Source organism: Chrysochloris asiatica, unplaced genomic scaffold (assembly GCF_000296735.1).
Source record: "Chrysochloris asiatica unplaced genomic scaffold, ChrAsi1.0 scaffold00024, whole genome shotgun sequence".
NCBI classification, from domain to species: Eukaryota; Metazoa; Chordata; class Mammalia; order Afrosoricida; family Chrysochloridae; genus Chrysochloris; species Chrysochloris asiatica.
Window position 1 is genome coordinate 14,560,624 of NW_006408542.1, and position 11,956 is coordinate 14,572,579.

The window sequence follows — 11,956 nt, forward strand, 5'->3', positions numbered from 1 at the left end:
TGTTGGTTCTTTTGGCAGCCCATGGCACTTTCAATATTCTCCTCCAACACCGTAACTCAAAAGCATCAATTCTTCTATGGTCTTCCTTATTCACTATTCAGCTTTCGCATGCTTATGAGGTTACTGAAAATACCATGGATTGGGTCAGGTGCACCTTAGTCCTCAAGTTCACATCTTTGCTCTTCAATACTTTAGAAAGGTCTTGTGCAGTCTGCTGATTGATGGTGTGGTGACATTCTGGCTGATGATACTGAGTTTATCCATCATTCTGTCCTTATCAATCGAAGTAGTCAACTTGATTCTTATCTGTTCCTTCAGTGTTGTTGTTGTCAAGTGCCGTTACGTCAGTTCCGACCCATAGCGACCCTGTATAGGGTTTCCAAGGAGCAGCTGGTGAGCTTGAACTGTCGACTTTGTAGTTCAAACGGCATTGCAGTCTGACACATTAACCCACAGCACCACACAAGGACTCCTTCAGTGAGGTCACTATTTATGTTGTTGATAAAAAGATATTTGCAGTAAATAAGTCACTGGTCCTGCAAAATTCTATCATATAATTTTCAGTATCGTTTCTTTCACCAATGCAGTATTTTGCAACTTCAAATCCATTCTCTTAGGTTTCAACTTTCAGATTCAAATCAATGCATCCTGATAGTATGTTTGGTATATAAAACTTAAAAAGTTGGTTGTAGTTGTGTGCTGTCAAAGCAGTACCAACTCACAGAGACCCTGTATAATGTTTTTGAGACTATTAATCTCTGTAGGAACAAAAAGCCTCATCTTTCTCCCATGGAATGGCTGGTAGATTCAAAATACCAACCCTGTGGTTAGTAGCCCAACGTGTCACCCACTATGCCACCGGAACTCCCAAAAAAGTTCTTAGAATTCTACAATTTCATTATCTTTGGCTTTGGTGGTAGTGGTGGTTGTGGTGGTGGTATGCCACGGAGTCATAGCAGCCCTGCATAGGGTTTCCAAGTCTGTAAGTATTTACGGGACCAGAAAGCCTCATCTTTTTCTGGCAGAACAGCTGGTAGTTTCGAACTGCTGACCTTGAGATTAGCAGCCAGACTCATAACCACTATGCTATCAGAGTAGTGGTTGGCATGTAAATTTGAGTAACAGTCAAATTAACTGGTCTTTGTATATGTTATGGATATTATTCTATCACAGACAGCATTGCACTTCTAAGATAGATCTTGAAATGCTCTTTTGACAATGAATGGGATGCCGTTCCTATTTAATTGGTTGTTTCTGGCATAGTAAAACATAAGACTGTCTGATTCAAAATGGCCAATACCTGTCCATATCAGTTCACTAACGCCTACACTATCTATCTTTATGTGTTTCATTTCATTTTTTGACACCTTCCAATATTCCTAGATTCATACTTTGCATGTTGAACATTCCAATTATTAATGGATGTTTGCAGTGGTTTCTCCTCATTTTGAGTTGTGCCCCATCAGCAAATAAAGGTCCTAAAAGCTTTGCTCCATCCATGTCATTAAGGTCAACTCTACTTTAAGGATGCAGCTCTTTCCCAGTCGTATTTTTAGTGACTTACAATCCAAGGGGTCATTTACTGGCATGATATCAGACAATGTTCTGCTAACATTTTCAATGGCTAACCATTCAGAAGTCGTCTATCTCTCCTTCTTTCTAGTCTGTTTGAGTTTGGAAACTGTAATGAAACCTGTCCACCAAGGGTGTCCCTGTTTGTATTTAAAATGTTGATAGAATAGTTTCTAGTATCATAGCAACACACAAGCCTCCACAGTATGACAAACTGACAGTCTCCAAAGACTGTGGCAGTCTCTCTTACTGTCCTCTATTAATATTATATGTCCTCTACTAATAACATCTCTGGTCAAATCATGAATTAAAAATATAGTTTTTATTTTTAGACAAGTTCAAAATTCCCAGGAATAAAATCTTAGTTAGAAATAGAGATTCCATATGATCTAGCAATCCTATCAGAAATAAGAGTGGCACCACAAAAAGATACATGCATACTAATATTCATCACAGCATTATTCACACAGCAAAAAAGAAAATGAAAACTACCTTAGTGTCCAACAGCAGACTCGTGTACATATACACAGTGGAATACTACACAATGTCAATGAGCAACAATGAAACCTGGAAGTGTATCACAAGGATGAACCTGTAGGACATTATGTAGACTGAAATAAGTTAACTACAAGAGGACAAATGTTGTATGAAACCACTTTCATAAAAAGTAAAAAAAAAAAGTCTACAGACAGAAAGAAAACATTCTTTAGTGATCACCAGAGATTGGGTGAGATTGGGAGAAAGGGAAAATCACTAAGTAGGTAGTACACACATTAACTTGGATGAAGGGAAATGCAATACACAAAGGGGTAAATTAGTTCAATGTTATAAAGGCGAATGAAGACACTGGGAAGGGCACAAGAGTAAAAGGTGATGGTAAATACTATTACGTGCATAATAATGCAGTAACAGAAACAAACAATAATTTACAAGTGAATACAGGGAGATATGTAAGCTAAGCAAGTGTGGGAGAGCTTACACCCATGAGCATACAGGAAAGCTTCAAAGAGCTCTTGGAAAAATTGTTATTATTATTTTTTAATGTTTTATTGTGAATTATGTGACCATTTACATGGGAGAACATTAGCTTTATATTCATCCTATTGTACATCATTTCATTAGCTTTATATTCATCTTATTGTACATCATTTCATTGCCATGGTTACAATCCCCTCCATGTATCATCAACCAACCAAAACATATACCCTGCAAGCCTGCACACGGGTCATTAGCACACAGTCCCTCTTCCTCTCTGGGTCTAAAGTCCCCAGCTGCTCCATCTCTCCACATCATAGTCTCTGCCTCCATCTCTGGCATCACTGCTTCTCTGAGTAGGGTCTCGCACTCCGCTCTTCTCCCTTGATGGTTCCAGGGACCTCTGCTCCTGGACTGCATAGTCAGTCACTCCCCTCCTTTTGCTACAAAACGTCCACCTTCACTTTTCCAACCCTTGCAGTCAGTCCTGATAACGATTATTTACCACTGTACAACAAGGGACCTATCCCCATCTCCTTTCACCAGCCCTGCTCAGACAGATTGGATGCTAATCAGTGGAGATTCTACCTTCCTCCACACCCTCTGGATCTAGGTTCCCTCTTGAAAGCTTGTAAGCTAGTCACTTCTTGCCTTTGTAGCCCTCCCATTTTAGGTAGCCAATGTCCAACTTGCCCATTCTTGTCTACTCTGTGTATGGAAGGGGTGGGAATGATCCTCGCTGTAAAGATTTGTTCCCTCTTGAACTACCGCATCCATAGGTGTAGGTCAATTTCATCAAATTGTATCAGATTACTCTTTTTTTCCTCTACTGCATCCATAGATGTAGGTCATCTTCATCCAATTGTATCAGATTACTCTTTTTTTTCCGTCGTCTTTCTTCTTCTAGTTGAGCTCTAATCAGGTGGAATGGGTATTATCTGCAAGTGTGGGTGTTCTTATGCATATGCCCTCTCTTCTTATCAGCTGGATGCTTCACTCTCCATTCTAGTCCTCTGTGGTTATGCCACTGACTCTGGGCCCAAGAGTCCCAAGGTCTTGTCACACTGCTGGCCAACCAGGTCTCCACCCAGCTTCACAGGAGTCTATTGACCGTTGTAGGGCTTAGCTTGCAGCTTCAATGCTGTTTTCCCCTCACTTCCCTTTATTGGTGATGAACATGGTCACTGATCAGAGCATGTATTCCCATCGAGTCTTAGTCTTGGAGGTGGTTTTCCCTGAGGGGACTCTACCACTTGCATTGGTGTTTTCTGGGCAAGCACCTTGCTTGTTCTTGTAGTAATCAGTCAGACTGCCATTATTGTTTTGTATTTTTCCTGTCTGTTTTTCTTTCAGGAAGCATCTTCTGTTCTTCTAGTCACTCTAGGCTAGTCTGCTTGTCCTTTCAAGAGGAAATTTCCCACCTCAGAAGATTCTGGGTGAGGTTCAGGATTCCACCTATTATCTTTTAATTCAATTTTTTTCACAAAAATTTTGGAGTCACCACACAGGTAGGTTTGGCAGAGGATATTTCTACATATGTAATTGTGTGCCCTGCAATGTATCCAGAAATATAGTAGAGAATACTACTATATTTGGTTCAAACTGACTTTGCAGTCCAGTGCACTAAACCCACAGCACCACATCAGGAACAACTAGGAACAAAGTTATGCAAACTTCATAGCCATACGAAAAAACCTTGAAGAACTGAGTCACTGGACTTGGGGGGTTAGGTCTATAGGCTCTAGGGACATGAAGGTCAACTGCAGAACACAGCTCGTAAAGACAATGTTCTACATTCTAATTTGGTGAGTAGAGACTGGAGTCTGAAATGTTCATGAGTGGACATCTGAGATAGAACTATTGGCCTCTTCCTGTCCAGAGCAAAGAAGTGTGAAGAAAATCAAAGACTTATGGAAACAATTAGTCCAAAGGATTAGATGACCATATCAACCAGTCTCCACTAGCCTGAGACCTGAAAAACTAGATGGCTACTGCCACCAACCATTCTGATAGGGGTTATGATAGAAAGTCCTGGACACAGTCTGAGAAAAACATAGAATGAAATTCAAAATCATAAATAACATCAGACTTGCTGGTCTGAAAAGAGACTAGTGGAATCCCTAGACTGTGACCCATTTACACCCTTCAAGCTGGAACTGAACCCACTTCCTGGAGATCATATTTCAGACAAATAGGCCTATAAAGTGAACAATAATAAGACCCACGAGGAACATGCACCTCAGAACAATCAGCCATATGAGACCAAAATAACAGCATTCGCCCAAAAAAACAAAGTTCAGATGGCAGGAAGGGGCAATGAAAGATGGTGTGAATGGAAACAGAGAAGTTAGGGAGGAAGTGGGAAGAATGCTGTGACACTGAGAGGGTTGTAACTAACATCATGAAACAAGATGTACATAAATTGTAGAATCGGAAACTAATTTGAGGACTAAACTTTCACCCAAACCACAATATAATGTTAAGATAAATTTTAATGTTTTAAAAACAAGAAGACACACTAGCACACTGGTAGAACTGTTGTAAGTTTAGGAAAAAATAATATACATAATCATCAGATTTAAGTGGCTGTTTTGGTGAAATGAAATCAACTGTGAAGCAGAAACTTCTACAAGCTACTTTTATAAGTATTTATAAATCCGTAAATTATGAGTCGCAACCGACTCAATGGCACTCAATAACAACAACCCAGCAATGTAACCACAGGCAGGTTACATAATGTCCTTTCACATCCTCTGATGTAAAAGATTAGAGTAGGTGATCTAGTTCAATAACAAAATCCTATAATGCAATGTCCATTTAAACATTTCAGGCAGATAGCGCTCTTCTTTATTTTAAAATATCTTTATGACCTCTCTTGATTTGTTTCATTCTGTATTCTCAGAATAATACTGATGTTGATAATAAAAGTTTTATGTCTAACACTAACCATGCTGATTCTTTCTATGGTTAGAGCGAAATTTTCTTTAGTTTGAACATCTGTGGAGTTGGAGAACAAGTGACCAGTGTTTTCTACACACAGGAAAACCCTTCATTAACTATATTGGAATCCTATCATTAAATCATCCTTACTCTTCCCCTCCATGGACTAATACAACCCTAACTCCTTTAATCATGTACAACCTCTTTTCCCAAACCTAGTTAATTATTTTGCTTCTGTAGTTAGCCGAATCTTACCAATACTATCAGTTCAAACGCTACTGGTGGATGAGAGACATTTGAGCATTTCTTTTCATTTAAATACTCTGCAGAGATTGTTGTTTGTTTTTGCTAAAGCTAATTAAGAGTAATGTGGTGCCATAGGATAAGCACAGGACTGACTGCTAACCACAAAGTCAGCAGTTCAAACCCACAGTCTGCTCTCAGAAACCCTATATAGGGTTGCTATGAATTGGAACTGACTTGTGGGTATTTAACAAGACAACAAAAAAGTTAATTAATGCCCCTGAATGACCCTCCTTGTGTTTCCTAGCAACACTTCAAGCTAAAATCAGAAGGAAACAGTAATAATAATAAATCCATAATAAAGCACATACAAAGTTTGACAAAGACCAAGAAATTGTGCTTTCTGGGCCCAGAAGTATAGCACAAAAGAGCAAGGAATTTTGAGATATTAGTACTAGACCCATCCCAGGGGAGATGTCTTTCCTTATATGAAGACATCAGTGTGTCCACAGCATCCCCAACAGACTACTGCCAGCCTTAATTTTAAATAACTTCATGGAAAGTTTTACATCTTCCTTTGGTTGCCCCAATTCCCATGTTTAGACTCTGTTATAGTAAAAAAAAAAAAAAGTGGTGTGGTGCTGCAGGATAGTGTGCCGGACCACAAGGCTGGCAGTTCAAACTCATCACCAGCCACTCATTGGAAACCCTATAAAGGGTTGCTATAAGTCAGAACTGACTCCAAGACAGTTAACAACAACACAGTCAAAAAGCATTTCTTTATACTTTTTCTTGCTGCATTTTAATTTCATTTTTTTGGTTTTGCCTAAAAAATGAGTTTTTTTGCTCCTGCCAATATTTACAGCCTCAGAAATCATATGCAAAGTAGCTATGAGACAGAACTGACTCGTTGGCATACACCCACCACCCACCAACACGCCTAAAACATTAACGTTTTGACTTATGTCTACAGTATAATCAGAAGAATAAGAAAACAATCAACCCAATTAAAAAATAGGGGAAAGTTTTGAAGGGATACTTGAGCAAAGAACATATATGAATGGCAAACAAATGCACATAAAGATGCTAAATGCCATTCTACTAGAGAAATGCAAACTGAAATGAAACCACAATGAAATACTGCTATACATACACTGTTGTTATTAAATGCCAGCGTCCATTTTTAATCAATTTTATCCCATCTGACAAAGTAGAACTACCTCAAAAGGTTTTCTTGGCTGCATTCTTAATGGGAGCCAACTTTATAGATTTCCAGTTCTTTCTTTTACAGAACCACTGGGTGGATTTGAATTCCAACCTTTCAGTAAGCAGGTAAGCACTTAAATCTTTCTGCCACCAGGGTTCTTTAGCTATTCATTAGAATTAGTAAGGATGTGGAACAACTAGAACTCTCATATACCACTGATGGCAATATTATGTGATGTGATCACTTTGGAAAACAATTTAACTCTCTTAAAAAGTTAACCATATACTTAATTTACAACTAGCCATTCCATGCCTAGATATTTATTCTAGAGAAATCACAGCACATGGCCAGGCAAAGGCTTGCATATGAATGTTCCTAGCAGCTACATTTGCAATGGCCAAAAACTGGACATAACCCAATGTCCATCAATAGGTTAATGAATATAATCAAATACTGGTATATCCAAATGATGGAATACTATTTGGCAATAAGATGGAAGAAACTAGTGATAAACACCACAGCATGGATGAAACGCTATAATAGACTGACTGAAAGAAGCTAGACAAAAGAAAAAAAGAGTACATGTTATATGATCCTGTGGATATATAAAAAGCTTCTAGAAAATGAAAACTAAATCTATATGACAGATAGCTGTTGACTGGTGATTGGGGAGAGGTAGAGTGTGGGTGAAGGTTGAAGAAGGATTACAAAAAAGCTCAAGGAAATGTTCACTATTTATGGGTATATAAACTTATAAACTTATCAAATCATATATTCTACACGTGCAGTTTATCTTATGTCAATTATACCACAATAAAGCTGCCTAAGAATAACTTTTCATAACATTAGAGAAATAAAATTATACATTCTTCTCAGGCTCCAGCCCCACCTCCAAAATATCCCAAATCTTCTTTTCCACAGACGAAAAAAAACTCAGCTATTTCCTTTGAATTTTCATGTCTGAAATTAATTTCTACACGTTCTCTTTCTCTAATTTTTTTTTAAAACTTTAAGTAATGAGTTAGTTAGTCCTGAGTTAAGTGCCGTGGAGTCAGTTCTGACCCATAGCGACCCTGTACAGGGTTTCCGAGGCTGTAAATCTTTACGGGAGCAGAAAGCCTCATCTTTCTCTGGTGGAGCAGCTGATAGTTTCGAACTGCTGACCTTGCGGTTCGCAGCCCAATTCGTAACCACTATACTACCAGAGCTCCTCTGAGTAACAGTAGCTTTTATTATTACTAAAACTGAAGAAATTAAGTTAAAATGGTAAAGTATTAAAATTTGAAAAATCAAATAAAACTCTATATTACTCTGAATTCTAACTCTAAAATTCAGCAATAGGTTTCATTTTTGGGTATTCCAGTCCTTGACATTTGCATAAATTATTTGTTAATCGTTTCAAAAATGTTCATCTTGTCAGTGGCAAGGTTTTGTCTAATTTACTTTTTTTGTTACTTATCACTACTTTAATGCAGTTTTGTTATTTCTTAAGCTTTTATTGTAAATTGTGTGATGGTTTACATGGGAGAACAATGGGTTTACACTCATCCTATCATATTTTGTTTCATTGCAATGATTACAATCCCCTCCATGCATCATCATTTAACAGATTTGCTTCTATTCCCTCTGTTTATCATTTCTTTTTGGATGTACACAAAACCACTCAGGAATATATAATCATTTAAACAACCAAAGGGCATATTCTGCAAGTATGCCTCTTGGCCACCAGCACACAGCCTTTCTCTTTCCATGAGTCTAGAGTCCTCAGCTGCTCTCTCTCCCCATGTCCTCATCTCTGCCTCAATCTCTGGTGTCATTGCTTCTCTGGATAGGGTCCCACATTCTGCTCATGCTCTTCTCTCTTAAAAGTCCTAGGGTCCTCTGTTACTGGAATGTTAGATTGACTACCCCCCTTTTTATAGTACAAAACTTCTATCTTTACCATTGTGACCATCGCAATTAGTCGTAACAATTACTCACTATTGAATCATAAGAATCTTATCCCCATTTCCTTTCATCAGATCCATTTAGACAAAATGAAAACTATTCAGTGGAGATTCTACCTTCCCCTGAACATTCTTAAACTAAACCGCCTCTTGAAAACGTGTACGCCAGTCACTTTGTGCCTTTATATATCCCCCTCTGCTCCCCCCACTCTAGGTAACCAATGTCTAAGTTGCCCATGCCAATCAACCCTGTGTACAGAGGGAATAGGTTTGATCCTTGATGTAAAGACTACTTCTTCCCTCTTAGTATATTAAGCTACTACATCCATAAGTATAGGTTAAGTTCCTCAAAATGTAGCAATTTACACTTGTTTCCTTTATCAAATCTCTTTATATTTCTCTAGTCAGAACCGACTCCACAGCACATAACCAGTAAGTTCTGATCATCAAGCCATCAAAGCCAGGTCAAATGGGTACTATCTGCAAGTTTGGGCATTCTTGAGCAGCTCCCCTGACTTCAAATCAGCTGGAGGCTTGACTCTCAGCTGTAGCCCTCCATGGCTAGGTTCTTGTGGTTTCACCACACTTTGGACCACTACTCTCTTTCATCTCCAGGTCAACAGGAGTCTATAGAACGTGGTTGAACTCAGCCCATTTCTTCATTGCTGCCTTTCTCCCACTTCTACTCACCAGTAGACCAATGCCAGCAAGTTGACATTCCTGTTCATGTGTGTTCCCTTTGATACACATATCTTCTTATATAATAAAATTAATAAATGCTTAAATCCTAACAATCATGTAAGAATTAAAAGTTCAAAAATGATTTTTTTCTGTTTCAGAAAAATGTTCCAACTCTTGCATATGTCCCAGACAAACTCAAAAACTAAGAGACTTGTCCAAGCTCACAAAGGGAGTAGGTGGACTCTTTGTAACTCCAGAGTTTGTGCTAGTTCTAACAAGTGTGTCTCAGCTATACAAATAGTTTAACTCTACAAAACTGAAGAACAGTATAACACATTAAAAGAAATTCAGTTTTCTTGCTTTTAAATTTATTTGATAATTCAAACCATTTAACTGTGCGGTATCAAATTTGTTGGGTCAGCTTCAATGAACTTATTTGCATTTGGCAGTATAATTTTCCATGTAGCCATCAAGGTAAAGGAAATCCTATACAGGGTCACTATGGGTCAGACTCTACAGCAATTAACAACAACAACAATTGAGGTAAAACAGATTTTCCTTCTTTTCTTTTCCCTCCTGAGTAGATTTGGTTACGTATCGGGCTGCGAACCTTAAGGTCAGCAGTTCAAAACAATCAGCTGTTCAGTGGGAGAAAGACGAGGCTTTCTGCTCCTGTAAAGATTTACAGTCTCGGAAACCCTGTACTATGACTCAGAACTGACTCCACAGCATATAACCAACCAACCAACCTGAGTAGATTAAACCTACTTAAAAAATTTCTTGAACACCCTTTTAATTTGCTTGTTGCTGTTGTGTAGTGCCGTCAAGTCAGTTCTGACCCATAGCAACCCTGTATAGAGTTTCCAAGGAGCAGCTGGTGAACTTGAACTGCCAACCTTGCAGTTCAAACAGCTTTGCAGTCTGGCACATTAACCCTCAGCGCCACACCAGGACTCCATAGTAAAAAGTTAAGCTTTAACTTATTCCCATTGCAATGATCCCAAATTCTGAAAACACAGAAACTCAATTAATGCAGTTTTATTTGAATGAACAATGGTGACTGCTGTGTAAAGTTTGAAAATGTAACAAAACTCGTAATACATACATATAACCTACCACTAATTAAAAATATACTAGTGTTTCAAGTATACCATTTCAGTAGTTGTGTTATCTTTGTTCAGCAGCAAGGAACACTACTGTATAGCTGAAACCCTCAGGCATTTAATTAGATTACTAATTACCAAGAGAATCACATTACCTTCAAGACTTTCCTAGATTGTGACTGAGGATTAATATATTAATTTCAGGGTGATTCTAAGAAGGGGAATATGTCAATAAAGAATCCTCCACTGCATCCATGTGACCGAAGGTTTTGGCTATGTCACACTCTGAGATATTTACTACAAGAGTCACTGTTCATCTCCACTGAGGCTTTAGTGGTCAGAAGATATTTTACATTTCATTTTAAGCACAAGCAACATTCAAGAAGGTCTTTACAAAAGGTATGCACATGAATATAAAAACAAACAAAGAAAAAGTAAGTGGCATTTTTTATTTCCATTTAAATTCAATCAAGTGTAAATTTAGCCTAAGTTTAGTATTATCTTTCTTCCCAGACCCCCTCCTTCCTTGCCCATTTCCCTTTTCAATGAATAAATAAATAAGTCAGAGCAAATTGCAGGAATCATTCTTTAATTAGGCCAAGGACATGACCTTCAACCTAAAATTAAAAACAAAGTGCTATGTGTGAAATTCAATACTGTTTAACTTTTGGGTGCTAAGATCTAATAAATATAACATTTCAAAAGAAAATTAAACAACCTGGATAACTTCCGTTCATTTTCATGATTTTATCAGTAGATTTTTAAGGCTTTGGCTCCATTTTCTAGTATTTAGATCCTAGGTAAACTGGTGGAATTTGTCATCATTTAGTTTGTAATGTGTATTAGCAGTACTTACAAGATAGAAATTTCTGCACTCCCCTGTATTCTTCCAAGTATTTTTATTATTATTATTCGATGGTTATTCTGACAAAACCATTGTTGTTGTAAAGTGCCATCAAGTCCATTCCGACCCATAGCAACCCTGTAAGGATTTCCGAGGAGCAGCTGGTGACCTTGAACCGCCAATCTTGCAGTTCAAACAGCTTTTGCAGTGTGACGCATTAACACACAGTGCCACACCAGGACAAAACCATTAGTAAAGAAGAAATCAAAATCTTATTTTTCAAAGTAGAGATTTTTTTAAGATGTATTTTTCACAAATAACACTCATGGTATTTGTGGCTAAGTGTTTATTTCCTAAAAAATGTACCTTTCAAAAATGACAGTTTTGCACCAAAATATGTCCCATGGGGAGGGGATAGTCTCTTCAACAGATGGTGCTGGCAGAA

The 11,956-nt window shown here is 38.0% G+C and overlaps 1 protein-coding gene across 1 annotated transcript in view; it reads right to left on the bottom strand.

Annotated features, from left to right (window-relative positions):
* THADA (thyroid adenoma associated) overlaps nucleotides 1-11,956 on the bottom strand; it is a 576,653-nt gene that overhangs the window by 292,401 nt on the left and 272,296 nt on the right. The window lies entirely within an intron of this gene.